This window comes from Neophocaena asiaeorientalis, unplaced genomic scaffold (genome assembly GCF_003031525.2).
Source record: "Neophocaena asiaeorientalis asiaeorientalis breed wild unplaced genomic scaffold, Neophocaena_asiaeorientalis_V1.1 scaffold39, whole genome shotgun sequence".
NCBI lineage: Eukaryota > Metazoa > Chordata > Mammalia > Artiodactyla > Phocoenidae > Neophocaena > Neophocaena asiaeorientalis.
In genome coordinates this window covers 8,501,793-8,514,220 of record NW_020175670.1, presented here as the reverse complement: position 1 = coordinate 8,514,220, position 12,428 = coordinate 8,501,793, and positions in this window count along the sequence as shown.

Genomic DNA, 12,428 nt, shown 5'->3' with positions numbered 1-12,428 from the left:
ACTTCAGTTTCATGTACAATTCTACATAAAGACTTCAGTTTCCATTTCCTCTTTCTATTATAATTCTATATAAAGACTTCAGTTTCATGTATAGTTCTATATAAAGACTTCAGTTTCATGTACAATTCTGCATAAAGACTTCAGTTTCCATTTCCTCTTTCTATTATAATTCTATATAAAGACTTCAGTATCATGTATAGTTCTACCTAAAGACTTCAGTTTCATGTACAATTCTACATAAAGACTTCAGTTTCCATTTCCTCTTTCTATTATAATTCTACATAAAGACTTCAGTTTCATGTATAATTCTACATAAAGACTTCAGTTTCCATTTCCTCTTTCTATTATAATTCTACATAAAGACTTCAGTTTCACGTTTCAATTGCATACACTTACCCCGCCACTGCCCTGGCTCCCAAAATCCCACTGAGATGACAACACAGAAATTTTTTAAAGGAAAAAATCTCAAGGACAGGGAGAACTGCAGAAGAAGTGATAGCAGATGATGTAAGTCAACAAAATGTAAAATGTGTTAATCAAACGTGAGTGACAACTGATTTCCAAAAGAAAGAAATGCTGAAATGTAAGCGCCTGCAGAGGGTAGGCCAACTACAAGTAAGCCAGTTTGTGTTGCAGAACCCCAGAAAGGTTTGGGAATTGAAGGTACTAGGTGACTCTGAAGACTGGGTGAGGGGTGGCACTCAGCCTGGGGGATCAGCTAAATGTCTGAGGAGAAGATAGATTCCAGACTCCATACCTATTTAACTCATATAATTCAAAAATTTCTCCTTCTGTTCTTTGAACAGTAACATTAAGAAACATTTCTTGAACCATAATACTATACAAAAATTTTTCAACAATGTGCCTTTTACCCTCCATTAGACTGTGAGTTCCTTGAGTGTAAGCACTGTCTTGCACTCATTCCCTCCCACCTGCCAGCTTATAACACAGTACATGGCACTCAAATATGAATGAGTGAAATGAATCACGTGTCTAGTGCTTTGCTCTTTCCCTGGAGATTCACATTCAATCCGTTTGATCCTTACACTTCCATACGTGGGCAAATCGGTTATCATAATATCTGTGAACAGTTATTGAGCCCGGTTTTAAGCCCTCACAGAATGCTACAACACAGATAAACTTAAATCATCCCCATTTTACAACTAGGAACTTCGGTACAAAAAGGTTAAGTAAACTGCACAAAATCACGCAGCTAGTAAGAAGTGAATTGAAATTTGAATGTTGACAGCCCGAATCCTGAGCGTTTTCTATTGACCAATATCTTCTACTGATCACTATTCTAAAAGCAAACCAAAAGAAAAAATTCCATTTTATAGGAAACTGAGATCCGTTTACAAGTGTTCTAACTCAAGATCTTGAGTCATCTCTATTGCCTTGTTATTTCCCATTGATATTTAGTGTATCAATGAGAATAAAAATAAGATCCACACGCAGGTTCGTGCCCCGGTCCGGGAAGATCCCACATGCCGCGGAGCAGCTGGGCCCGTGAGCCATGGCCGCTGAGCCTGCACGTCCGGAACCTGTGCTCCGCAACGGAAGAGGCCACAACAGTGAAAGGCCCACGTACCAAAAAAAAAAAAAAAAAAATGAGGTCCACAAAAACAGACAATTTCTCTTATGTTCATTGCTTTGTCCCACCACCTAAACCAGTGCACTTTATAAATAAACATTTGTCAACAATTCGAATAAATGGTCATTTGATTGGAATAACATTAGTAAATATCTCTTCAATCATATCAACTCTGGATAAATTGGCCATCAATTTGTAGATTTTTAAAAAATTTATTTATTTTATTTATTTATTTTTGGCTGCGTTTGGTCTTCGTTGCTGCGCGGGGGCTTTTCTCTAGTTGCGGCAAGCAGGGGCTACTCTTCTTTGTGGTGCGTGGACTTCTCATTGCCGTGGCTCCTCTTGTTGCAGAGCACGGCCTCTAGGCAGACAGGTTTCAGTAGTTGTGGCTTGCGGACTGTAGAGCGCAGACTCGGTAGTTGTGGCACACAGGCTTAGTTGCTCTGTGGCATGTGAGATCTTCCTGGACCAGGGCTCGAACCCGTGTCCCCTGCATTGGCAGGCGGATTCTTAACCACTGCGCCACCAGGGAAACCCAATTTTTAGATTTTTCAAGGCGAGAAATATGCTCTCAAAGCTCACAAAATTACACCAACCTGGGTACTTGGAATAAACAATCTGCCAATTCCTTAACCAATTCAGTTTAGTTTTCTAGGGAGAAGGTGAGCATTCAACCACAGAATCATCATTTTGCTGTAGTTTTGATAAACATTATACAAAGAAAAAATATTATATGCACATATATTACAAAGCGGAAAATAATTATCTGGAATTTCAGAGGGAATGAAAAATCATTTGCCTCAAATATAGTGATTTCCTAGGTAAAAGTCCTCTAATCTTTTGAAATAACCTGATTAGTTTATCATTCCTTTGCTATGTGTATAGAAGAGCCCAGGCTGGATTTTTCTCCCTCTCAGGGTCCCTTCCTTCTCTATGTCACGCCCAAGCAAGTGATAATAGCTATTTGACTTCAAGTCACTTCATTGTCCCTGCAGCTTCTACAATTGGTCTTCTCTCCTTGTTCCTATGTCAGGGGTCTGACTTATACCCCAATGTCTGCAGAATATTGGCATTGCCTCCATCTATACCCTGTTTCTGCCCTTTGAGTCCTACAGTAATAGAATATGATTCTTACGCAGCACTACAGCACACCTAATCACATAGGGGATCTGTTTTACAATACAAGAGATAAATGTACGAAAAAACCTCAGCCTTCAAGAAATTGCCTTTTATACAATGCTCCCTAGCTTGTTCATCAAAACAGCATTCTCCATGGAGCAGCTTATTGAGAGAGAATGGCCACAGTGCTTTGTATTGATAAACTTGCTGCAGCTTCTTGGTCTCTCCTACCTAGAGCAGATTCTTGAAATGTCTGTGCTAACCAATTGCCAGGCTCTCAACAGGCTGCCTGGCTAAGATGAATTTCATAGGCTTAGTCACCAGCCTCTACCTCTTTTCTTCATAATCTAGCCCTACCTCAAAATCCTCTTAACTGATAAACAATAATATCTAGATTTTTCCAAGAGGCTTATAATTTAGTTACTGTTATGTTATAGAACTTTATAGAAATATGCAAGTGCAAAATGTTAAAAATCATAACCAATTGTAGTTTATAATTTCCCAACAATGCATGTCCTTTACAGGCAAGTAATAAATACCTGTCAGAATATTTTAGTATTTATTTGTTCCTATTCTTAAAGGGAAGAAAAAACTACATTGATGCCCTTTATCCTCCCTAAGGGAAATGTGATGCCCAAGCAAGGAAAAAATTTTTCTGCAAGAAGATAAATTTTGTATCAGAAGTTCAGCTATATTTTAAGATTCACCAAAGATCTCACATTATTTTTTTGAACCTATTGATAAAAGTGGGGAATAAATCTAACAAAGAAACTCCCACATACTTTGAAACCTTAATATTTGTTTTGTTCAACTTAATCATTGCTGCTTTTCTTTTCTAAGGGACGTTGACTATTTCCAGTTTATATTTAAATATCTAGAGGAAATAGAATGCAAAGGTCTTGGATATTTTTCTTCTTCCATTCTCAAAGTTTTCCTACAAATGAAATAACAAGGAGGGTCTACATATTTTCAAAAGCATGTCATCACCATAAAACAAAACTCCTTCACCATTCATGAAGGACCAGCTTTGCGCCAGACATTGGTTGAGCTCTGGGAACATAAACTGAGCACAACCACCCTGCTTGTGTCTAGTGAAAAAGACACAACTCAGCTCTGACACATGTGAGGCATATGCCTGCATCATTTCCAAAGCCCTGGAGTTGCAGAAAAGGAGAAGCTCTTAGTCCTCTCAGAGGGTTGAGAAACAAGGAAGCAGTGAAGCTTTTTGCCTTCAAAATGAGTATAATTTTTCCAAGAAGTAGGACAGCCCTTCTCAAAGCCAAATCCAAAAGTAAAAGAAGTTAAGAAGGCATGGATGACGAGAAAGAGGAATGGAGGAAGGGGGAAAAGAAAGGAAAGAAAAAGAGAATTTTTATTTTATCCAAGTTACCTACTCATTGAATGCTGATTTTTACATAATAAAATCACATGATTGGAATTTGGAAAATATTCTGTCAAACTGGTCATTTGGGATCAGCTAATCAACAGAAAATGATGCTGTAGAAAAAAATACTTTAAACGAAGTCTTTTTTAATTTCAACTGAATGCAATCAACCAGACGTTTGATGTATTTTTGTTTGTTTGTTTTGTGGTACGCAGGCCTCTCACTGTTGCGGCCTCTCGCGTTGCGGAGCACAGGCTCCGGATGTGCAGGCTCAGCAGCCATGGCTCACGGACCCAGCCGCTCTGCGGCATGTGGGATCTTCCCGGACCGGGGCACGAACCCGTGTCCCCTGCATCGGCAGACAGACTCTCAACCACTGCGCCACCAGGGAAGCCCTTGGTGTATTTTTGATAAAACTTCCTTTTCAGAATGATCTAACAAGGTATTCCAATGATGTTACAAAGTTAGTGGTCCCAATGTGACAAGATGATGGCCAGAGGTGCTCTCCCCAACCCAGAGGCTCTGCCTCTGATGATTCTCTGATGATGATTTCTCTGATTCATATCATCAAAATAATTCAAGCTTTGATATTTATTTATTACCTCAAAGATACCTTGAAGACTCATAACCCAACTACTTTATGATTCTGGTAATTATGGCAATCAGAATCAACCTTAAGTGACCAGCATAGCACAGAATCTCAAAACTTTGATATCTACATGGCTGGAAAGAAGAATGTCAAAGGATAAAATCAAAAAAAGAACCAGTTTGTCTTTTCAGCATGGACCAGTTTGGCTTTTCACCATGCCTGGTTACCCCACTGTCTCAGTTACTTCTCCTGACATCAGTGAGTAGAAGAACAGAAAAATCAGTCAGACAGTGACCTAGTTAGCATCTCTATCTGGACATGGTTGAATGGGGAGGATGTCCAGAATGGTAGCATTCACATTTCCACTAACTTTCTTGGGTTATTACTTGAGTAAACAGAAACAAGAGCCCTCACAAAAACTACTGCATATTAATTATTTACATAAAAATGTTGGTATTATGAAAATAGTATATGATCATTGGAGAAATTTTGGAAAACATATAAAAGGAAACAAGCAAAAACAAACATCCAGAGACACTTGGAGGAAACCCTGCAGAAAGACTGGTCTCCTATTTTCTTTTTCCCCCTCTTATTGAAGGGGAAATATTACTTGGCAACATAATTTCAATGACTTAATCGTAGTCTTTTATGTGATATTCCTTAATCTATATTAATATTCTCCTAATTAAAAAAATTAAGATTATTTTCATTTTTTCCTATAAGTTATGCTAAAATGAATGTCTTAATTGTAACCTATATACTGACCTTTGTCCGTATCTCTGCTTATTTCTTTGTGACAGATGCCTGAAAGTGAAATTACTGAGTAAACAATAGAAAACTACTCTTCTTGATACATATGGACAAACTGCTTTTCAAAAAGCATGTATCAGTTAATGCTTCAACCAGAGTAAAATAGTATCAGTCTCTGCAAACCCTGATCAGCATTAAATAATACAGTATTTTTATTCTTTGCCAATTTGATAAATGAAAATTTATAATTTGTTTACATATGCCTTGCCAATGATTAATAGTGAATTAAACACTTTCTTATAGTTATTCACCATTATTATTTCAGTCATGTCTTTTCCCCATTTTTTTTAGGTTTTTGTATGTTAATTGTTGATTTGTAAGAATTTTATATATTAGGAAATTTAACATTCATATTTGTTATAGATATCTCAGTTTGTATTTTGTCTTTAATTTTGGTTTTTATGAAATGTGATGTACAGGATAATTTTATATAAATAATCATTCCGGACGCGCAGGTTCAGCGGCCATGGCTCACGGGCCCAGCCGCTCCACAGCATGTGGGATCTTCCCGGACCGGGGCACGAACCCGTGTCCCTTGCATTGGCAGGCGGACTGTCAACCACTGCGCCACCAGGGAAGCCCAATGTTGATTTTTTAAATCAAATTTCCCGATATGTTTATGAATGGAAACTCTTTCCCTATCTTGAAAATCACGCTAAAAAATAAGGGAAAAAAATAGGTGACTTTTTTTACATTTAACTCTTTGATCGAGTGAGGCTGAGTATCTTGGCCGTTTAATAGAATTTTAATACATTCCCATTAATGTCACAATTTAAATATTTGCTCTTATAATATTTTGTTTTATGCTTTTATTTTCTATGCTTCCTCACTATTCTTTTGTTTCTATAGGATTTTTTTCTACTCTAATCATTTGAAATTTAATAATTGTACTTATTGTCTGCCTACAGATTTTTACCATTAAGGTATTTCCAAACTTTCTTTAGCAAATATTCCAAGATAAACACCATCAAGGATTAAATAGCATTTTTTACTACCCACTATATAAATGAGGGACTTTAGCCTACTTTAACTTCCCTCCCCACTCCATCTCAATTTCCAGTGTACTTTAAAAAAATTGTTGGATTTTTTTTGGAGTTGAATTTTTTTTAATATTATATAACTTCTGTTTCAAGAATGTATTTGTCTTCAGTTTTGCAACCTTACCTATAATGAGAGATTCATTAAATTATTATGACAAGAAATTACACAGATTAGGGAAAATTTATTGATTAGATATTCCATATTTTATTCTATTTTTTAACATCTTTATTGGAGTATAATTGCTTTACAATGTCGTATTAGTTTCTGCTGTATAACAAAGTGAATCAGCTATACGTATACATATATCCCCATATCCCCTCCCTCTTGCATCTCCCTCCCACCCTCCCTATCCCACCCCTCTAGGTGGTCACAAATCACCGAGCTGATCTCCCTGTGCTATGCAGTTGCTTCCCACTAGCTATCTATTTTACATTTGATAGTGTATATATGTCAATGCCACTCTCTCACTTCGTCCCAGTTTACCCTTCCCCCCACCCCGTGTCCTCAGATCCATTCTCTACGTCTGCATCTTTATTCCTGTCCTGTCCCTAGGTTCTTCAGAACCATTTTTTTTTTTTTAGATTCCATATATATGCGTTAGCATATGGTATTTGTTTTTCTCTTTCTGACTTACTTCACTCTGTATGACAGACTCTAGGTCCACCCACCTCACTACAAATAATTCAATTTCATTTCTTTTTATGGCTGAGTAATATTCCATTGTATATATGTGCTACATCTTCTTTATCCATTCATCTAAATCTAATTTTTAATCAGTTTTGTCTCATTGACTCACAAGCAGTTCTCAGCTAGCAACCAAGCTTAGAGGGCATGCTATGCTACTGATGGTTTAGGATACACTCCTTGTGCCATCTAAATGTGAGATATGAAGAGGAAAAGCTCAGGACCAACACAGAAGAGTTAGAATATTATACGTCTCTCCATTCAAGAGTTTGAAACTCTCAACACCCACAACAACATAATCCTTTCCTAAGACTTAACACCTGCCATTTTTAGAAATTATTTAAAGTTACGTTTTCATTGTGCTTTTTCTGAATTCTCTTAGCTCTGTATGTCTTTGCTTCTCAGTAAAAGATGCTAGCGGTCAAAAGTCATAAAATTTATTTCATTTTTCCCTCAAGGGGGAAGACAGTTTTGTATATTAAATAAAAGGCAGACTATGGAAAGAGTATTTGTATTTCTAAATGTGATTTCAGATGTACCTTGCTTTACTTGATAAATTTACTTCTGGGTGGCAGTGTAAATTGATTTTTTATACATCAAGTTATATATTAAATACATTGAAGAAATTTGCTATTTTAAACTTATCACATGATGAATCCTTTAATAAAACTATCATCAATTCTTTTGTAACTTATTTTATGTATATGAACTTTGCAATAGCCAGGTAGCTTATTTCCAAACCACTATGTCTTCCTCTTTTATAATATGTTACATTTTATAAATGAAAAGCATGGTAATTCCTCTGAACTGAAGGAAGAAACAATTGCATTGCATCCTTAAGTCTTCTCTTGGCTAAATAAGTTACTGACCATCAAGAGAGGAATAAAGTGGATATCAACTTAAATACATGAAAGAAAAATTATCCAGAAGATAAGGTCTTGAGGGGAGGAGCAAGGAGATGAGGGTTGGCGTGGAATATCTCACCCAAGTAATGCATGAGGTGAAGATAACAAATCTTGAAATGGTAACAAAGGCACAGCTGTGGAGACTATTCCAAATCAGATATCACACATGTCAAACAAGAGACCTCAGGGAAGGGTAGAAGATAAAGTATAAAGCCAAAGTGACACTGAGACCAAGAAACTAGGAAAAATGAAGATGAAGAGTGATAAACAATAGGAAGACAGAGAAGCGTATTTTGGATTAGTCAAACAGTGCAATGAATAAACTACAGCTCTGCAAATCAAAATGGGGGAATCTCAAAACATAATGATGAATGAGAAAAGCACATCTCAGAAACCTATATGCAGTATGGCTCAACAATACATTCAAAATATACAAAATCAAGAATGGATTGTTTAGAGACAAAATCATGTATGATAAAACTTTAATAAAGGCATGGACTTGAGGACACAGGGAGGGGGAAGAGTAAGCTGGGATGAAGTGAGAGAGTGGCATGGACTTATATATACTACCAAATGTAAAACCAATAGCTAGTGGGAAGCAGCCGCAGAGCACAGGGAGATTAGCTCGGTGCTTTGTGACCACCTAGAGGGGTGGGATAGGGAGGGTGGGAGGGAGGGAGACACAAGAGGGAAGAGATGTGGGGATATATGTTTATGTATAGCTGATTCACTTTGTTATAAAGCAGAAACTAACACACCATTGTAAAGCAATTATACTCCAATAAAGATGTTTTAAAAAATTAAAAATAAAGAGTGAGGCAAATTTTGCTTCTAATAACAGTATATTAAGTAATGGCATATTAGTTACCCCTCTGATAAGGATAACTAGAGGAACTGAACAAAATATATTAAAGTTCAGTTTGAAAACATTGGCACACTAGCAAGTTACATAAGTATTACTATGAGAAGATGGAAATCCAGACAGAGGAGCTCAGCACTCCGGGTTTATGTCAATAAGGGACAAGAAAGTAACACATGGCTCATTCAAGTGGCATGATTGAGGCGTGATCAGTGAGGGTACCATTTATAAAGGCCTGGGTAGCATAAAGGGAAACCAGTGAGAGATGAGGCAGTACCACAGGATGAACAATAGGTTGTTGGGTTTCCATTTTCAGCCCTAGCCCTAAAAGGATGGAGAAAGGAAGTAGTTATAGAACGTAGAGAGAGAGAGAGCTGTGGGAAATGATGTTTTTTCTGGTCAGGGACTTAGAAAGAACAAGATTGGAAAATTGGTGACAAGGAATTCTGGGGAAGAGCTATTGTAGATGGACTCCTTAGAATGGACGGACTGTGAAGATATTTGTACCCTATTTGAATACCCACCCATGGGTTTCCACTGCAGAGTGGGCTGTTAACCAGGTGCACAAAATGATGTGGTATGTGGATGTCAGTCAGCTTCTTTCCCAAGACACAGTGCTTTCTCTTTTGGCCCATGAACAAAGCGGCCATGGTGACAGGGTTGGAGGTTGAGCCTGGGCTCAACAAAATGGACTTCCCCTTACCGAAGCTGATCTTGCCAAAACTACTGCTGAGTTCGACACTGAGTCCCCAGTATGGCAGCATTCCATGGAGGGACCAGCCAGTAAACTATTAGCAGGTTGATTATACTACACTGCTTCTATCATGGAGAGGACAGAGATTCATTCTCACTGGAATAGACATATATTCTCGATATGGATTTGCTATCCCTCCCTATAATACTACCACCTTAACTACCATACATGGAGTCACAGAATTAATTGGAAAATGAGACTGCCACCTGGCCATTTGATGCTCTTTATGCCACTGACCCAGCAGGTATAAAAGGTAGTAAATCTACTCCTAGAGAGACTGATTCTGATTTCCAAGGGGAAATCAAGTTGTTTCCACACAACAAAGGCAAGGAAGCCTGTGTCTAGAACCAGGGGTTTCCAGGGCACCTCATAATAGTTCTGTGCCCAATACTAGTAAAAATTAATGGAAAACTGCAGCAACCAAAAAAGGCAGGACAATTGTGAATTTGGATTCCTCAGGAATGAAGGTTTGGGTCACTCCACCTGGGAAAGAACCCCAACCAACTGAGGTTCTGGCTGAGGGGAAAGAAAAAATATATAATGGGTAGTAGAAGGAACCTCATAAATAATTACAGAAATAAGAACTATAGTAGTTTTACATATTTTCTCCTTGTTCGTGATATGAATGAGTTTATTTGTGTATGTTAACAATTTTCTTCTTGCAAGTCTCAGCCCACGTTTCCCTGCTAACTAACTTGGCCCATCAAATGTGGACCAACTTTGGCCCAAAATAACCCAAAGACTTTCACCACCAGCCATGGTGGGCGGCAGCCATATCCTCTTCAACAACGTCTGAATCCTAGCCTCGTGTGGGTCAGAGGAGGGGGTCCAAGTGTGTCCTTCCTTGGATTCTCTCCCTCAGCCCTGGGGTATTCTTTAGAGATCTCCTTTATTGCCTCTTCATAGCTAATCTGCTATAAATAGTTCATAATGCTTGATGTTAAATCATAACTATTCAAACTATTGTGTAGTTTCTGTCTCCTGATTGGATCTGGGTTGAGACAAAAGCAAATGTGATAATTTTTATATATAAACAGAATCACTTTGCTGTACACCTGAAGCTAGCACAGCATTATAAATCAACTATACTTCAAAAGAATTAAATTAAAAACAATAATAAAAATATATAGCAATAAAAAAAATTTTTTAAGCAAATGGGATGAATGTTCCAATTAAAAGACAATCACACTCGGACTGGGGCACGAACCCGTGTCCCCTGCATTGGCAGGCAGACTCTCAACCACTGCGCCATCAGGGAAGCCCCCACTTTAAAGATTTTAAAACACACACAATTTGTTGACTGCCAAATCTATGTACCATCTTCAGACCTCATGCTGAGATCCAAAGCTTTATATCCAACCCATGACGGCTGGAGAGGGCTTGTGAGAGCAGATTGTGCCCATCTCTTCCCAACTCGGCATTAGTGATATTACATTGGTAGCTTACAGTTGAGCACAACATGGTGTGAGTATTTACACCATAGAAATGAACAAATGCTACCCCTGAAAGCAGCTTTCTTTATTGTTTGAGTCACTTGTTAAACATTTACCAGCACACCAATGTATCCAATTAGTTCTGAACTGTCTCCACATGGATGCTGTAAAGGCATCTTAATTTCCATAAATCTTAAACCAAACTTATCATCTCTGCTCTACAAGTTTGTGCAACCTGTATCAATTTTCTAATGTCATCACCAACTATCTACTTACACAAACTAAAACCCCAGATTTTTTAACACTTCCTCTTCTTCACTCCCACATTTAATCAGTCACCAAGTTCTCTACATTTTATGTTCAAAACTTGTCTCAAATTTGTTCCCTTTTCTCCTGCTGTTTTTTAGCAAAAATACTTTCTGATCTCTACATGTGCTTCCAGCACAGCTATTCAAAATATTTTAAAACTAATTATAACTAGGCTTGGGGACTTCCCTGGTGGTCCAGTGCTTAAGATGCCACGCTCCCAGTGAAGGGGACCAGGGTGGGTCCCTGGTCAGGGAACTAGATCCCGCATGCCACAACTAAGAGCCCGCATGCCACAACTAAAGATCCCACATGCTGCAAGGAAGATCCCACACGCAGCAAAGAAGATCCTGCGTGCTGCAACTAAAACCCAGCTCAGCGCATTAAATAAATAAATAGATGTTTTTAAAAATTAAAAAAAAAAAATTATAACTAGGCTTGACCAATCAGAGCAGAAGTTAGCTCCAGTACAGGACAGGACCCTGCAGACACACCGGTTGCTAGATCAAGAGAAGGTCCTGTGTTCCTAGGGGTACATCAGGTAGCCAGAGCTGTGGGAGTGGGACACTCAGGAGCTCAGGAAAGCAATTTAACAGGCTTGAAGGATGTTATTTCAATATTTTAACAAATAAAAGGTATACCAATGTGTACCAGCTGAGTATTTGTCCTGAGTATGCTGTGTGTACCATGGAGGTACACAGGATAGTTTAAAGAGGTACATATACAAACTTTTTAAAAATAAAATATGTGTTTCTAATACATGTTAAAAAATATGATACACTGAAGCCAAATTTTGAAATACACAGTGTAAATTAGATAGATAGATAGATACATAGATAGATAGATGATAGGCAGATAGAAAGTATCCTTGGCAAGAATTAGGTGAATGAGAGGACTTTGGAAACCGTGGTGCCCTGCCTCCACTTTCTCCCCATTCCAACTTTTCTCCTTCA